At 36.0% G+C, this 15,862-nt stretch overlaps 1 pseudogene; it reads left to right on the top strand.

The window, feature by feature from the left end:
* The first annotated feature begins 659 nt into the window (after nt 1–659).
* LOC135671198 (ARM REPEAT PROTEIN INTERACTING WITH ABF2-like) overlaps nt 660–15,862 on the top strand; it is a 63,881-nt pseudogene continuing 48,678 nt past the window's right edge.

The following is a 15,862-nucleotide window of genomic DNA, read 5'->3' as shown; positions in this document are numbered from 1 at the left end:
GATTCATTGAAGCATCGATTGGGTGCTCGCCTGAGCCCAAGCGTCGGGCGCCTCGGGTGAGCACCCGAGTGAAGGTGGCTTGTGTTCGTGCTTGGTTCGATTGAATAGGCAAATTGGTTCAATCGAACCAACTAAAGAGAAGAGCCCTAACATTGAATGGTCCCCCCCCCCCTCCTCTCTCGTACAACTTAACCTTGCTTTGAAACCCTACATTCGATGTTGTTGCCTTTGTTTGCAGCTCCCTCCATCATTGTTGCCTTCGTGCTATCTCCCTCCACCGTTGACGTCATTGCTATATATAAAATATATTTTTTATATTTTAATATTTTGGAGTGTCTCGCATTGCTCGAGTGGGCGTTTAGGCGAGCGCCTAGCACCTCACGTGATTTGGGACCTTGGTTCATTTTGGCGCTTAGTGCTTTTAAAATCATTGAGAACAATAACAATCAACAATTATGGAAACATAAATAACTAAAAGCATAAATGGTTCTTTCCTCCTAATAGCAGAAGTTACCGAAACTCATTGGATTGAACTATCAACTTGCTTACAAAGGTGTAAAAGCCAAACTTTGGTTTCAAAGTTTACAAGTGACAAGATATGTTGTATGAAGTTTATGAAGATGGTGAAACAGAAATCTGTGTGCTTGATAAAGACTCTTATTTGCATTGTCTAGATGGAGATCAATAAGAATATGCTTACATCCGAGGGTGGTCTGGATGAAGCTGAGGATGACAATGATGAGAATGAAGAAATGATTTTTGTGAGTTCGTTTAGACGTCTAGTCATATTTTTTCTCTATATTTTTTGTAGATGAAGTAAACGTAGCTAGTTTCTTTTTTTTTTCTTTTTGCATCAAATTGCATTCTCTGGTGGCAATGTAAATTCTAGAATTTGCCCAGATAGAAACTGATTTAAAATGAACGAATGACCATAACATCCCACATGAACGCATTCATGATTACATGAACATGAATGTGTAAATAATCACTGACTCACGCAATGCTGGAATGTTGATCGAACTTATGAGTATTATCATTTACCTTCTTACTTTCTTACATGTTTATTAGTTAAATGACACCAATATGGTACGTGTTGCAACACTTATTTATTTTGGCTGGTAGTGCTATTATTGCTACTAAGATGACTGATGATCCTGTGAATCAAGATTATTTTGTAGGTTAAAAATGCTATCGAAAAGGCTAACATGGTTTCTGTTTGAGTAAAGCTATCCTTGAGGTTCAGCTTTATCACCGAATGAGATTTTCTTTATATATACAATTTGGTAACTATACATATACATATACATATACATATACATATACATATACAATTATATATATCAAAATCCATTAGTTATATAGCATATTTAAGCTATTAATAAGTATAATACATCTCCAGGTCAACAAAAATGATCAGTACACCTTCTTAAAGTTTCTGTGTTATGCTATTTTGTAAACTAGAGTGCTTTTGTCTCCTTTGGAAAATTCATTTCTTGTTTCATGTGACACTTTTGAAGATAACTAATTATTTTAATTCATGAATGTTAAATATTTTAAGGGAATAATTTGTTCATAATAGTTATATTGATATTAGAAACATAATGAGGAGGATGCATGAAATATTGTAAAGATTACTGAAATGAAAAGTTTTGGTACCTGCAACATGTTTATTTAACCGGAGGGGGAGGTTTAAATGGATACTGATTATTAGTTATGCAGCTCTTTTTTAACTTCTGCATACTGCTGAGGTTTGAAGGAAATTTTTTTAACATATATACAAGCGGCCATGATTATTGTGATACTGTTGCTTATGGAATGTATACAACAGGAACACTAGTGTGGTAACTGGTAAGCTAGGGATATTAGTAGTTGAGATCAGTTTGAGGGGGAATTCCAGATGTTCTACTTGTGGTTCGTTAAGATTTTACCTTGCCCACCCATGTTTTTGAAATTGACAAATGACCTGCTCATACATCACTCGGTTAGCCACTTGGGCTTCCCATTCTTCATCTCTTTTTTAAAATTAATATTGTGATAAAAAGACCTTACCGGTTAATTTTATCTTATGTCGCGGTACCATGATAGTGTGAAAAATGGTTGCATGAATAGATGAATTATATACATCGATAGTTCGCCATCTTGGCATTGATAGTGATAATATGAGATGACTTAATTAAGGCACAGATGGATCTTATTATCCAAATAAGCATGTTTCGTTTTACCATGGTTTACTGTACAATATCGGTGGTACATACTAGTCCAATGGGAAATTGGTATGGGCAATATATACCAGTTTGTTGCTACGCCTCATCATACCCCATGTGTTAGTACATCTGTACGGTATGGTACGTATTAGTAAGGTGAACCATGCAAATAAGCACCACATATGTGTCACAAATGTTATGGTTTTATTATCATATGTATACTTTACCTTCTTGAAGTTATCGGGCTGCTTATTTGATGATTTTACCATTTAGGAGAACTTTGCTATATGAGTTACTTTACTAATAAAATTAGTTCATAAGCTGTTATATTCTTTGTAGTCCATAATGCTTGAGATTAATTGGTAATTGCAGCCAATGGATAACATCCATATAGATCCAGCAGTTCTAGCCTCCTTGCCTCCAATGCAATTGGATCTTCTTGTTCAGGTATATGATATTTGATACAATTATTAGATCTTTTGAGTGAACGAATTTTGTTTAGACCAGTTTTTAGTATTTCCTCCAATTTGAGGATATCCTTTTGCTTATGTAGATGAGGGAGAGCATCATAGCTGAGAACAGGCAGAAATATCAGAAAATTAAAAAGGTATAGAACTCTTAAAAGATTTTTTTTTAAAATGAATCTTTTGTTGCCTAATATTCATGTTTTATGTTACCACTTAGCTTGTGAATGCTATTTTTTTTGTAAAATTATTATATTATTAACTATATATTTAACTCTTTTTGATGCAATGAATTTCTTTTAATACAGTTGTTTAGAAAATAATTTGCAATATGTGATTTCTGCATCATTGAATATTTTGTATGGATTTTTTGAAAAAAAATTTATTAGAAAATTTCATCGTTCTCTTGAAACTGGGTTTAAACTCACTAACTCTTTTGAAGTAAGTTGTATCTTCATGATTCCATAGATTGTTCTTTTTAAATCTAATAAGGTTTGAACTTTTTACTTGCCTACTTGGATATGTTTTCAATAATCTTAGATCAAGTTCTGGGATTTCATAGCACAAGTGCCTTTATCTTGTCCATGTATAAGAGTTTCAAACTGAAGATAATAGAGATACTGAATGAGTAACAAAATAATGAGAGTGAGACAATAAAAAACATACAAACTTAAAACGCAACATTTTTAGGCACATTATCCTATTTTGTATACAAATTTATGCAGTCCTTATTCATTTATTTTCTGAAATTAGTATTATAGTTAATAAGTACAGGGCTAGAGCAAGTATAATATCTCAAAGTTACTCATCACTATTTCTATTCGGTTTTGTTCTATTTATAGCAATTAATATTCTTGATAAATTCTCTTTTTTGGTCGCATAGAATTTTGGTATTTCTCAACATGTATACAATTATCATGTAGAACATAGCATAGATCTTGTTTTGATACAATAAAACGTCTGAAACAAAAAGTAAAATTATGTACTATTCAAAATTTAGTTGCTCAAAATGTACTTATGCCCTTTGGTCTCTTTAAGGGTCTTTTCTAAACTTGAGTATCTCATGAGTACTGTTTAAATTACATGTGCTAAGTTTTTGTGGACTTGAATGTCATTCTTTTTTGTCTAATAATAACCAAGGTATATAGTTTCGAATAATATCGCTCGGTACGGGGGTAAATACCGGTCCGTCAGCTGCCCGGTATACGGACCGCTCGTTACCGGACGGTATATATATATATATATATATATATATATATATATATATATATATATATATATATATATATATATATATATATATATATATATATATATATATATCTCTACGACGTCGCGTCGCTTCGACGACATCACCATTATAATAATAATTTATATATAAATATATTATTTATATATATATATATATATATATAAACGTGGCGATGTCGCTTCAGCGACGTCGTCGAATTTTATATATATATATATATATATATATATATATATATATATATATATATATATATATACCTCGCGGTATACCATTCGGTATACCACTCGGTATACAGAGCGAATGTTGAAACGTCGGAACGGTACAATATTTCAGACATTGATGGTAACTACAATGCTCATGAAATTCGCAATCTTGTTGGTTAGCTTTACAATAGCAATTGGAAAAAGTTACATAAGAATATATTATGAAGGAAAATTGAAGAAAGAAGGAGCATTTAGGTTGGTGTTATTGGGAATCTGGTTCATTCATCCCCTAACATAAAGAAAGAAGTTCTTCGTGCGGGAGCTTTACAGCCAGTGATTGGTTTATTATGGTATCACTAGAATTGTATACTGCCTTTTTGTTCATCTGGTTTAATCCTTAAACAATGTCCCGGTTGTTTCATTATATGTTAGGTAATATAGAAAATTTTAATTACTTGGATTGTTTATAGAATGTAGCAGATAGTTTTACAAAGCTGCACACCATTCTTTTCAAGTTGGTGATTTGAAATCTATAAAAAAGTTCTTTGGCTAACAATATTGTCTTTAGTGCTAGTTTAAAATCATGAGAATCTAAACTTTGTTTTTTGTTTGAAGATGAAAATGTTAAAGTTGCCTCGGAATCAAGGTTGTCAAACTCTTAATTTGGGTTGTAGGATCATGCAATCTTACAGCCCAGATCAAGCCTAACGATTCAGATCGAATCAATGTAAATGGGTGGAATCGACTCGACTTGTGAGTCGGCTATATAAGATCGGTTGACTCGGACGAGTCAAGTCGAGTTTGTCTAGTCAACCCAGGATATAAGAACACTCACCTTCAAAGGCGAATTGATATGCAGTGCCAACAAAAGAGCGAGGAGACGAGCGTGAGCCCTGATCCCTCACAACGAGAGTGTTGTGAATCTTCTAGTTGGCTATTCATTGTCATGGATCAGTGCTTCTCTCCTTCAGCCCGTAGGAGCAATGAGGAGACGAGCCTTAGCCATTGCTGCCACTCACAATGAACTGCTGTCAACGTCGTCGACTGTTGCTAATCACCATATGCATGGATTCTTTTTTCCTCTCCTACCCTCTCTTTCAGTCTCTGCTTCTTTCTTCTCCTCTCATCTTCCCCCATCTCTTCTCCTCTCCCCCCTCTTCTCTTTCATCTCCATTCTTTGTCTTCGCATCTTCTCCTCCCTCTTCCCTTTCCATCTCCTTTCCTTCTCTTCGCATCTTCTCTCATCTCTCCTCCTCTCCTCCCTTCTACCTCTCTTCTTGTCTCCCCTCCTACCTTCTCCCATCTACCATCCTTTTTCCTCTCTTCTCATCTCGTACATTCTCTTCCCATCCATCTCCTATCTAATGATATCTGATATAGTTTGATCATAATGACACTGATACCGTGAGGTATTATCTTTAATATAATTGAAAAGTGCAATTCATAATTCTTGGATTGAAATTCTACAAAGCAATAATAATGTTCGTGTAACATAGAGGTTGTAAAATTATATCTTATATGCCAAACACAATATTCCTTTACATAATAGGAAAGTCATACTTATAAGAAATTAAGAATTTAAAAATTGTTAGGATAATAAGAAATTACGAATTTAGAAATTGTTAGGATATGCAACATGGACAATTTACATACTCATTTATCAATGTAAGTTATGGTGATATATGTAACCAATTGTCTATATGTAACCATACTTATGTAACTAATCTTTGCTAAACAATGTTAAGATGTTCCTGTTTGGAATATACTCATTTATAAATTTCTTTAAATATATGTATGTATCTTAAAATTATTTATTTTTATTATAATTTGTAGGGTCTTATGATACTATCCTATGATCCAAGTTTGCAAACACTTTTTGATCCTTGGTAGGGAAGTGAGTTTGATAACCTTGCTATGAACCGTAAAACAATTTTATCAAATCCCTTTCTTACCAAGGAATGGTAGAGACTTCACTAACTTGGTTCATACAATAGAAAAGACAGTTTTCTTTTCACATGACCAAGCGATGAGTTTAAAAGCAAAACATTACAAATTTTAGTCACACTAAGCTCTTCTATGAAGAATTTAAATACATGGTTCAAAATGATCTTATTCAGTCTCATATTGAAACATGTAAATAAGCATATAAAAGAAAAGAAAAGAATGAACTTGGGAACATGAATGACCATGTTGCAACCTTGTCACACTAAGCTCTTCTATATGACTATCATCTGCATGCAAATGTGGATCAACTGTGAATAATTTGCATTTCTCCAAGTAGATTATTATTTATAATAAACATCAACTTCTTTTACATTCATAAAAGGACACGTGGGCTGCAGTTTGGAATATACTAATAAGGTCTTATGAGGGCATGGCCCCTAAAGATGCTATTCACAGTTTATAATTTACCTCCATGAAAGATGAACACCTGCAATATGGATTTGCAATTCTTAACTAATATTTGGGTTAATAAACTGAAAAGAAAACATGGACAAAAAAGAATAAACAAAATCATATGACTAGAATTTTCTAATTTGGAAAAATTGCAAGTTACCTGTGTTGCATGTGCAATATGTGTGGACTAATTTCAGTAATAATGTCTCTAGCTCTCGTAGTAATTGCAAACTAGAACAACAATTAAGAAAAAGCTTTGGATGTACGTTTCTAATATGTGTTCATCAAGTTGTCGAAATAAAAGCAACCAATATGTAAAACTATTCAATTAGTCAAATCCTTGCGAACTCACAAGTGCATTGCATAATCATAATCTTTCTTGAAAATATTTCAACTCCAATCAAATATCTACTAAAGCCCAAGAAAAGGAAAAAAATTAGGAACAATTAGTGTTTTTGATAGGTGCCTGAGTGCTCAGGTGAGGCGAGGTTTGAGTGCCTTGCACAACTTCTGGGCAATGTGATTCATTGAAGCATCACTTGGGTGTTGGCCTGAGCCCAAGCGTCGGGCGCCTCGGGTGAGCGCTCGAGTGTTGGTGCCTTGTGTTCGTGCTTGGTTCGATTGAATAGGCAAATTGGTTCAATCGAACCAACTAAAGAGAAGAGCCATAACACTAAATGGTCCCCGCCCCCCTCTCCCGTACAACTTGACCCTACTTTGAAACCCTACATTCGATGTCGCTGCTTTTGTTTGTAGCTCCCTCCATCATTGTTGCCTTCGTGCTATCTCCCTCCATCGTTGACGTCATTGCTATATATAAAATATGTTTTTTATATTTTAATATTTTGGAGTGTCTCGCTTTGCTCGAGTGGGCGTTTAGGCGAGCGCCTTGCATCTCAAGTGATTTGGGACCTTGGTTCATTTTGGCGCCTAGTGTTTTTAAAAACATTGAGAACAATAACAATCAACAATTATGTAAACATACATAACTTAAAGCATAAATGGTTCTTTCCTCCTAATAACAGAAGTGACTGAAACTCATTGGATTGAACTATCAACTTGCTTACAAAGGTGTAAAAGCCAAACTTTGGTTTCAAAGTTTACAAGTGACATGATATGTTGTAAAAAGTTTATGAAGATGGTGAAACAGAGATCTGTGTGCTTGATAAAGACTCTTATTTGCATTGTCTAGATCTTATCCATCATCAAGTATTTTCGTTGGTAAGGCAATTTTCTGAAAATTCACTTAGACTACGCAACTTTTTTTCTCAATCTAGCATGGTTAATTGCCATTCATGTTGCACGGAGAGTCAAAGGGAAGCAGCTTTACTATTAGGGCAATTTTCTTCAGCCGATTCAGATTGCAAGGCACTTTGTCACCTGACTTTTTTCTCTTTGGCCTATCAAAGTATAATATCAATTTGCACCAGGATATACTCTTGTTTCTTACATTTGTCTGCAACCTTGATTTCTTGCGGGTGCATATTGTTCAGGGAGGTGCTCTCTGCCCTCTGATCGGGATGCTTCAGTCCCCAGATATTCAACTTAAGGCGATGTCTGTCTTTGCTCTTGGAATACCCTTTAATGTTTAGCCTTTTCTTTTGTAGTGTGATAAATCTGACATTTTATATTTAAATTAGCATTTTTGCTATTTCTTGATCTATAAATACTTGATTTATTTAGCATTGCTGTTCTTGATCAATTTTCTCACTATATGTTTATGTTACTAGGGACATTATTATAAGCTGTCGTCAGTGATAATTTATTCAGCTAATTTTTTTCTTTTCATAATTTATTCAGCTAGTTCTTTTATTTTCCTTCTCATGTAGGACATTATAGTTCTATGTTTAATATTCTATTTGAAAATTTAAGATCTGCATAAAGGACCATTAGAAAGGGATAAGTTCGATACACAATCTATATTAGTTACCTAAAATATGGAACATTTTGGGTCATGGTTCTGGTACAAGGATGACATTCAATTCTTATGTTGGTCAGTGATATATGAGCAATAGGGTTGTTTGGTTTTCTATTTCGTTCATGCTACTGATTAAATTGCTTACTCAGGCTGATAATAACATTAGTTAAAGTAGTGTTGAATTGTTAAATAGTTAGCTGTGTGTTTAACTGGATAAGAAAATGATGGTGGTACATAACGTGAAAGTTCTGGCTTGGTTGGTTTTATATTTCATTCATGCTACTCATTAAATTGCTTACTCAGGCTGATAATAACATTAGTTAGAGTAGTGTTGAATTGTTAAGTAGTTAGCCATTTGTTTAACTGGATCGGAAAATGATGGTGGTACATAACTTGAAAGTCTTAATCATACCAATCGCCGTGTTGAATTGTTATGTAGTTAGCCATGTGTTTAACTGGATCAGAAAATGATGGTGGTACATAACTTGAAAGTTCTGGATTTAATCATACCAATCCCCATTATATTACCCAAAAGCCAATCCCAATCCTGAAGCTGATCTTGCAAGGTCTTAGCTGACAAAGCATGTGGTTATTTGCTGAATCACACCTGTTGGAAAAGTGTAAAAAGGTTTTCATACATAAAAAATGTTCAAAATTACCTAGTTTAATACCGAACCAGCTAGCCTGGTAGTGTATAGCGAGTCATTTTCCCATAGGCCGAGGGTTCAAACCCTTGCCATTGTAACTTCTTTCAGTTCTATACGTGTTATCATTTTGGTCTCTATGACAGTCTAGGGTCTGATGCGCTTGGGTGATGTTTGAAAAAAAAAGCTTACCTAGTTTATATTATCTATTTTGAGAATTTATTTGTTGGTACACACTCACGATTTTTTCGTTATTGTTGTATTTGCTGGTACACTTCCCAATACTGTGCTAGTTGTGCATACTGTATGTACACTAGCATATATGCTTTGTACAACAGCTGCTTGTAGTAGTTACTATTCTATTTTATTAATTTAAAATTTTAGTTTGGTGATTGTTGGAACACTATTAACAAGCAAAGCAGTTCTCATTTTAGTTCTTTCCCTTCTGTGTTTTTTATTCCAATGATATGTATACATGTCTTGGGCTTTTGTTTTTTTGGACTGGGCTCTCATAGCTCACTTCCTTTCTCGAATTGTAGCATACTTGTGCCCTGATATCTAAAATGTCAACTGTCTTTTACTAGGCTATTTTGTCACCAGATTAGGAAACAACATGGTATGCTCTTTTCTCATTTTCCCCTTAGCTTGATTATCATGTATGCTTGGACCGTTTCATTATATACTTTCAAAGAAAGGGAAAATTCAGTTTTGAAAGTGATAATAAAATATACTATTTTTCTCGATACCTTTTGATATTATACCACTTTTTTGTAATATGCCTCATGCTTCTTGGAAATGTTTTTGAAGAAAATGTTCTTGTTAATATCAATATCCATCTGCCACAATACAGCACATTAGTTTCTTTCTCCTTATATATGGTTGGATTTGCTTCATTTTCCTGATGAACAATGACTCGTTTTTGCTCTATCTCAAAGACCTTTTATTTTCCTTCTAGGACTCACACAAACAAGCTGGTATTGTCTACAATGGCGGTTTGGTGCCTCTTCTTAAACTTCTTGACTCAAAAAATGGATGTTTGCAACATAATGCTGCATTTGCTCTTTATGGTATTGCAGAGAATGAGGTGAATCTACATCAAAATATTCCTTTGTTGTGATTTCATATTCTGTTTGTTTGCATAATGCTGTAATGTGAAATTGAGAACTATTGGTTGGACACAGGCTTCTTATTCTTGTCTTTGTTGTTAGGATAATGTCTCTGATTTTATCAAGGCAGGAGGTGTTCAGAAGCTACAAGATGGTGAATTCATTATCCAGGTATGTTGAGTACTTTGATGTTGCTAGATCCATGCTTCCTAATATGTGTATATTGATCTTGTTTTGATTTGTTTTATATTTTGAACCAAGTTTTATTGAAAAATATTACTTCAATTACAAGCAACTAAGGACTGCGTAGCAAAGACAACAAAGAGATTAGAGGAGTGATTAATGGGTGAGTAAGTTCTGTTTACTATATTTCTTGGCTTGTTGCAGTATATATTCAGAACGATAAGGATTTACTTTTAATTGGTGGATCCGTTTAATGGATGTAGACATGGTGTTCCTTGCCTTTTGCCCTTGCAGGTACTAAAGCATTTATTATATCTGATGCGAGTTGGAGAGAAGGCTGTCCAAAGACGTATAGCTTTGGCTCTTGCTCATTTATGTTCACTTGAGAATCAAAGAACTATTTTCATTGATGATAATGGTCCTGTATCTGTCCAGCAACCAAGATATCCTTCTGCTTTTCCTTCTTTTTATAACTAAGGAAATTAAGCAACATATTCTCAATGTAGGACTTAATCTTCTTCTCGAACTACTAGGATCGACTAATCTAAAACAACAGCAAGATGCATCAGTTGCTCTTTACAAGTTGGCTAAAAAATCCCTGACTCTCTGTTTTATTGATGCAGCTTCTCCATCCCCCTCACCTCAGGTTTGCTAAAATAGGTATTCCTTAATTTTGTTTCTAAGAAGTTTTAGCAGTAAAACATGTCTCATATTCACAGAAATACAAAAAATATAGAAAAGGGTTAGATTTTCGATTCTTGGAGCTAGTTACTTAGAATTTGAAAGTGCTTATGTAATTACTTTGGCTAGTCTTCTAACTCAAAGGTTTTTTGAATTGTCTGTCTTGACTCTTGAGACTGATCAAACATAAATATTACTTGATAAGTATAAATCTTTTTTCTAATCAGAGAATGAAAATTGTTTGCTTATCTACAATATCATTTATCCTGCAACAAATATATGCTATAAAGGAGATGCGAATTTGGGATCTAATTGTTATAAATCATTGGAGAAATTGAGGCAAAAGTATATGCCTTACGACAAGGAATGAACTACTCGGTATTCTTATTATTGAAGAGGTGGCATTAATTTTATAGGTTTGACCTCTTAAATGGATTGCTTGTGTTTGAAATCAGCAATCCTATTTTAGTTGAAATGAACATGGATACATTAGCATATTATTTCTCAGGACGTTAAAAAAAAAGAATCACATGTCATAATTGATATCTGAATAATCAATATCCTGAGTGTTTGATGTTGGGACTTCATATGCATCCATTGTGTACAAATATGTTTTGCTAAGTAACAAAACTTGTACATGCTATCATAGAGAAATATATGACAAATGCAAAGGCCCGATGAGTTTGTCTACTATGCTAGAACAGAGCTATATACCTATAATAGTACTAATCAAGTTGTTCATGTAGGTGTACCTAGGCGAGCAGTATGTGAATAGCTCCACGCTATCATATATTACCTTTCTAGTTGAAGGTTGTGGACTATTCTTACCATATGTAGTTTTTTCCTTTAAACAATTGCATAGCACATTTAAAAATGTAGTAACTTATGTATACTACATTCTTCATTTAAAAGGAAGTTATTAGTTTTGTGCTAAATATCTAAATGTTCATTATCTATTCTTTTCCAGGCAAGTGCTTTTATGCACATAGAATTGCTCTGCTTACTTCTTCGGATGCATTTCGTGCAATGTTTGATGGTGGCTACGGGGTAAGGGAACTCATGTGTCAACCATGCTTGTTTTTCTTCAGAATTAGGCCCTAATCATGATCAGTCATAGAAATAATGTTGTTAAAAAATGGCTAGTTTCTGATATAAAGAAGCCGTCGCACGTATAGTAAATAAAGCATTTATATGCGATACAAAGAGGCATATCTGTCTGTTTTGTTGTGCTTTGGTTACTGAATACAACAAAACGGTGAACATGTTTTACAAGTAGATAAATTAAATACTAAGATGGCACCTCAAAAGTTTGTTTCTTTGTAAATGTTAATGTAAATCCCCCATGGTCCTCTCTGTACATAAATAATCATGCAGAAGGTGAGAATCATATCTTTGATCACTAAGATAGACTTAGTACTTGCTTGATGCATATCAGAAATGCTGATTTACAATAGAAGTCAAAAAGTTGATCCCTTCATGTCATCCGGGTGCAAATATTTTGGAGTTTGATGCATACCGCAACTCATAACATGCCCTTCTGTCAGTGTTATCAAGAATTGAACTTTTTGTCAGAATATCATGTGCTGGAAATGTGCCAGCATGGTTAGGCATGTTAGGCAAGTTATATGATGGGTTTCATGCTTGCTGATGAACAAAAAATATGTGAAAAAGACATCTCATGGATGTCATGATGATATCATAGTATCATCCTGGCCCAATACGACATGAATGAAACATTCATAAGCTTTTCAAAACTTATAATAGTATCATGGTATGAACTAAGTTTTTTGAAAAGTTTTCTTTCTGGAAGTTTTAGGTAATTTACTATTTTCTAGACTGGTAAGATCTGATTGAAAATATCTTGCTCTTTCAACTTTGTTATAGGAGAAGGACGCAAGAGACATTGAGATTCCTAACATAAGATGGGAGGTCTTTGAATTGATGATGCGGTAAGTGTAGTTCCTTCTTCTGGTCGTGATACTGAAGGTTCTGAAGTCTGACATTATTTGGCTGTTCATTTGCAGATTCATATACATAAGATCAGTTGAGATCACTAATGATATCGCGTAAGATCTTCTACAAGCTGCGGATGAGTATCTTCTTGAGGGTCTTAAACGGCTATGTGAATATGCCATTGCACAAGTGGGTAGAAACTATATTGTCTTTTCTTTTTCCCATTCTCAAAAGCTTCACTAGTTGTAATAAAATTTAGCCTGAAGTCCTAAGATGCATTTAGCATGCTTCATCGTGCAGGAAGTTTGCATAGACAATGTCTCCAGCATGTACGAATTGTCGGAGGCATTCCATGCCATGTCCCTGAGGCACACTTGTGTCATGTTATTTTAGAGCAATTCGAGAAAATCAACTCGTCTAGGGTGCTCTCTCATCAAATCTATCTCTCTTTTTTACTTCACTCTCTTGAACTCCCGAGTATATTTAGTGTTGATTGCCTCGTGTTCTCATTTGCTGATTCTGCCTTGATGAACTTCCGCAGGCATTTCCATCTAATCCAGCGAATAACTCCAGAGATCCACAACTAATTTGGTAAAGCTTTGAGGCCGAATCTGAGAAAATCTCTTAACTAACTGTTCCTTTTTTACAGCATCTTCTCTAACTCTTGCTGCTGCTGTTGGAGGCTTGTACAGTTGGAGCCTTTCTGCACCAAATATCTATTTCCGAAGGGGGTTCTTTAGGCCCATATCTTAGTTTGTTCCAATCTTCTCAGGAGCATTATTTGTTCTTATCATTTATTTTGATACCCGACATGGTTACTCTCAATTTTTACTATTTTGTAGACTTGATATTAGTTATTTGAATTCGTTTGTAACTTCCAAAGCTGGAATAATAGATTCAGATTGGATGTTTAAATTCATTCGAAATTTTAATATTTAATTTAGATGCAATTCGATCATTTTTCCGAGTCCTAAGTTGAATTGTTTGTTCTTCTATTTATTCATCTAATGAATTTAACGTAATGCAGGCGTTCTTCTCACTATTGAAATCCGTCCATATCATATCAACAAGAGTTTTTGGAGAGAATGTATTTCCTTCCATGATGTGTGTGTTTAATATTTTACATATCAGTTGAAATGATGGTTCTGATTAAAGGTTTTGTATAGTATCAGTGCACACCTGTGGTTGAGATTCAGTCATGGATTGACTTGTAGCTTTGTTGGGATTGTTGAGTTTGTTATTTGTTGTTGTTGTTGTGGACTTCACTCAGAAACAAAAAGTTAGTACATGTTTCCAAACGATGATTGGTCAAATTTGCTGCGTTGCCTCTGATACCAATCGTCCAAAGTCTGAAGTTGAGAGAAGTCGTTGATATCATATGATCTCACTCTTTCTCTTTGAACATGATGTAACATTCATACCATTTCTTATAGATCCCATCATATTAAGGAAACAACAAAACATGGGATGAAAATTGAACTTTGTCATTGTCAATATTTACAAGAACAAATATTTTCTTTCCCTTCCATTGTTATGATATACATGAACAAACATCGTTTTCCGTATAAGTTTTCATTCAAGCAAGCTACAGTCGAATCAATAGGGGTTGTCGAGCGAGCATTGTCCCAGCGAGGCCACTGGGATCGTGGTCGAGGCAGTGAAGGTGTCATCGGACATCAAGAAAGCACGGACCTGTTCCAGGCTCGTGAAGAAGTCATCGTCGGTGCTGGTGCTGTACATCTGCTCACACGCAACGAAGTCTATCGACGACGATGACGAGGAAACCTTTGCGACCGTGGTCGAATCAATCCGAGATGAGGAGGAAACCTCTGCGACCGTGGTCGAATCAATCCGAGTGTCATCGGGCATCACCAGAAGATCGACCAGGCCTGACGGCGAGGCCTTCGGGATGGTAGTCGAGGCTATGTCGGTTTCGTCCGACATCAGGAAGGCTTCAACCTCTCTGGTGAAGAAAGCATCGTCGGTGCAGTTCTGATCGACCGACGACGAATACGAAGCCAATAATGCTTTGAGTTCTTCCGCAGTTATCACGAGCTCTCCACCAACGTCCGTTGATGATGGAGAGGCGGCTGGGACTCCGGCTTTGTTCGGTGCAACAGAGTCGACCGAGGAATGATGACTCTCCGGGGCAGCCAATAAGGGAAATTGGACAACCGCGGTTGGAGGTGGTGAAGCGTCGATCAGCAATGCTCTGCTGGAATGTGCAACCAACCCCCAGCATGGCTTCTTTGAGAGAGTCGATGCTTTCGCGGAGAGAGTAGAAGATTCCTCTCTATTTCTCTTCCGCCCAACGAAGCTGTCGCCGGTGACCGCGGCCTCCGCGAAGGTGGACTCGACCGTTTTGATGGTGGTGCCTCCGGAGATGGCCTGATGCGAGCTTCTCTTAACGTGACAGAGAACTCGTCTCTCGAATCCGGATGAACACATCTGATATTCGTACATTGTCCACCCGGAGTTCTTCCGACGGCCGTCGTTGAAGGATAGGCAGCTTTTTCGCCCCACCACCATCTCTCGCCCGCCGACGATGGACTTAACGGTTTCTTGATTGTTGTACAGAGTCCAAGAACCGCTGCCGGCCTTTCTATCCACGCGCGAGCCGCCGTTGTTCTTAGGCTTCCGCTCCGCAAAGAAATAGCCTTCATGGCGATCGCTGCCGAGAAGATTCCACGGCTCGGTGCCGTAGACGTCGGCGAAGGTGACAGCGCGGCCAGGGAGGGGTTCGCCGGCGACCCAGTTTGCAAGGTAGTCAACCACGAGTTCCTCCGCCGTGGGAAGGAACCTGTACCCGCTCGGTACGAGGTCGACGGGCTCCATGGACGACTAAAACGAACAAGGA

This window comes from Musa acuminata, unplaced genomic scaffold (assembly GCF_036884655.1).
Source record: "Musa acuminata AAA Group cultivar baxijiao unplaced genomic scaffold, Cavendish_Baxijiao_AAA HiC_scaffold_1138, whole genome shotgun sequence".
Classification (NCBI taxonomy): Eukaryota; Viridiplantae; Streptophyta; class Magnoliopsida; order Zingiberales; family Musaceae; genus Musa; species Musa acuminata.
This window is presented reverse-complemented; position numbering and strand designations above follow the sequence as displayed.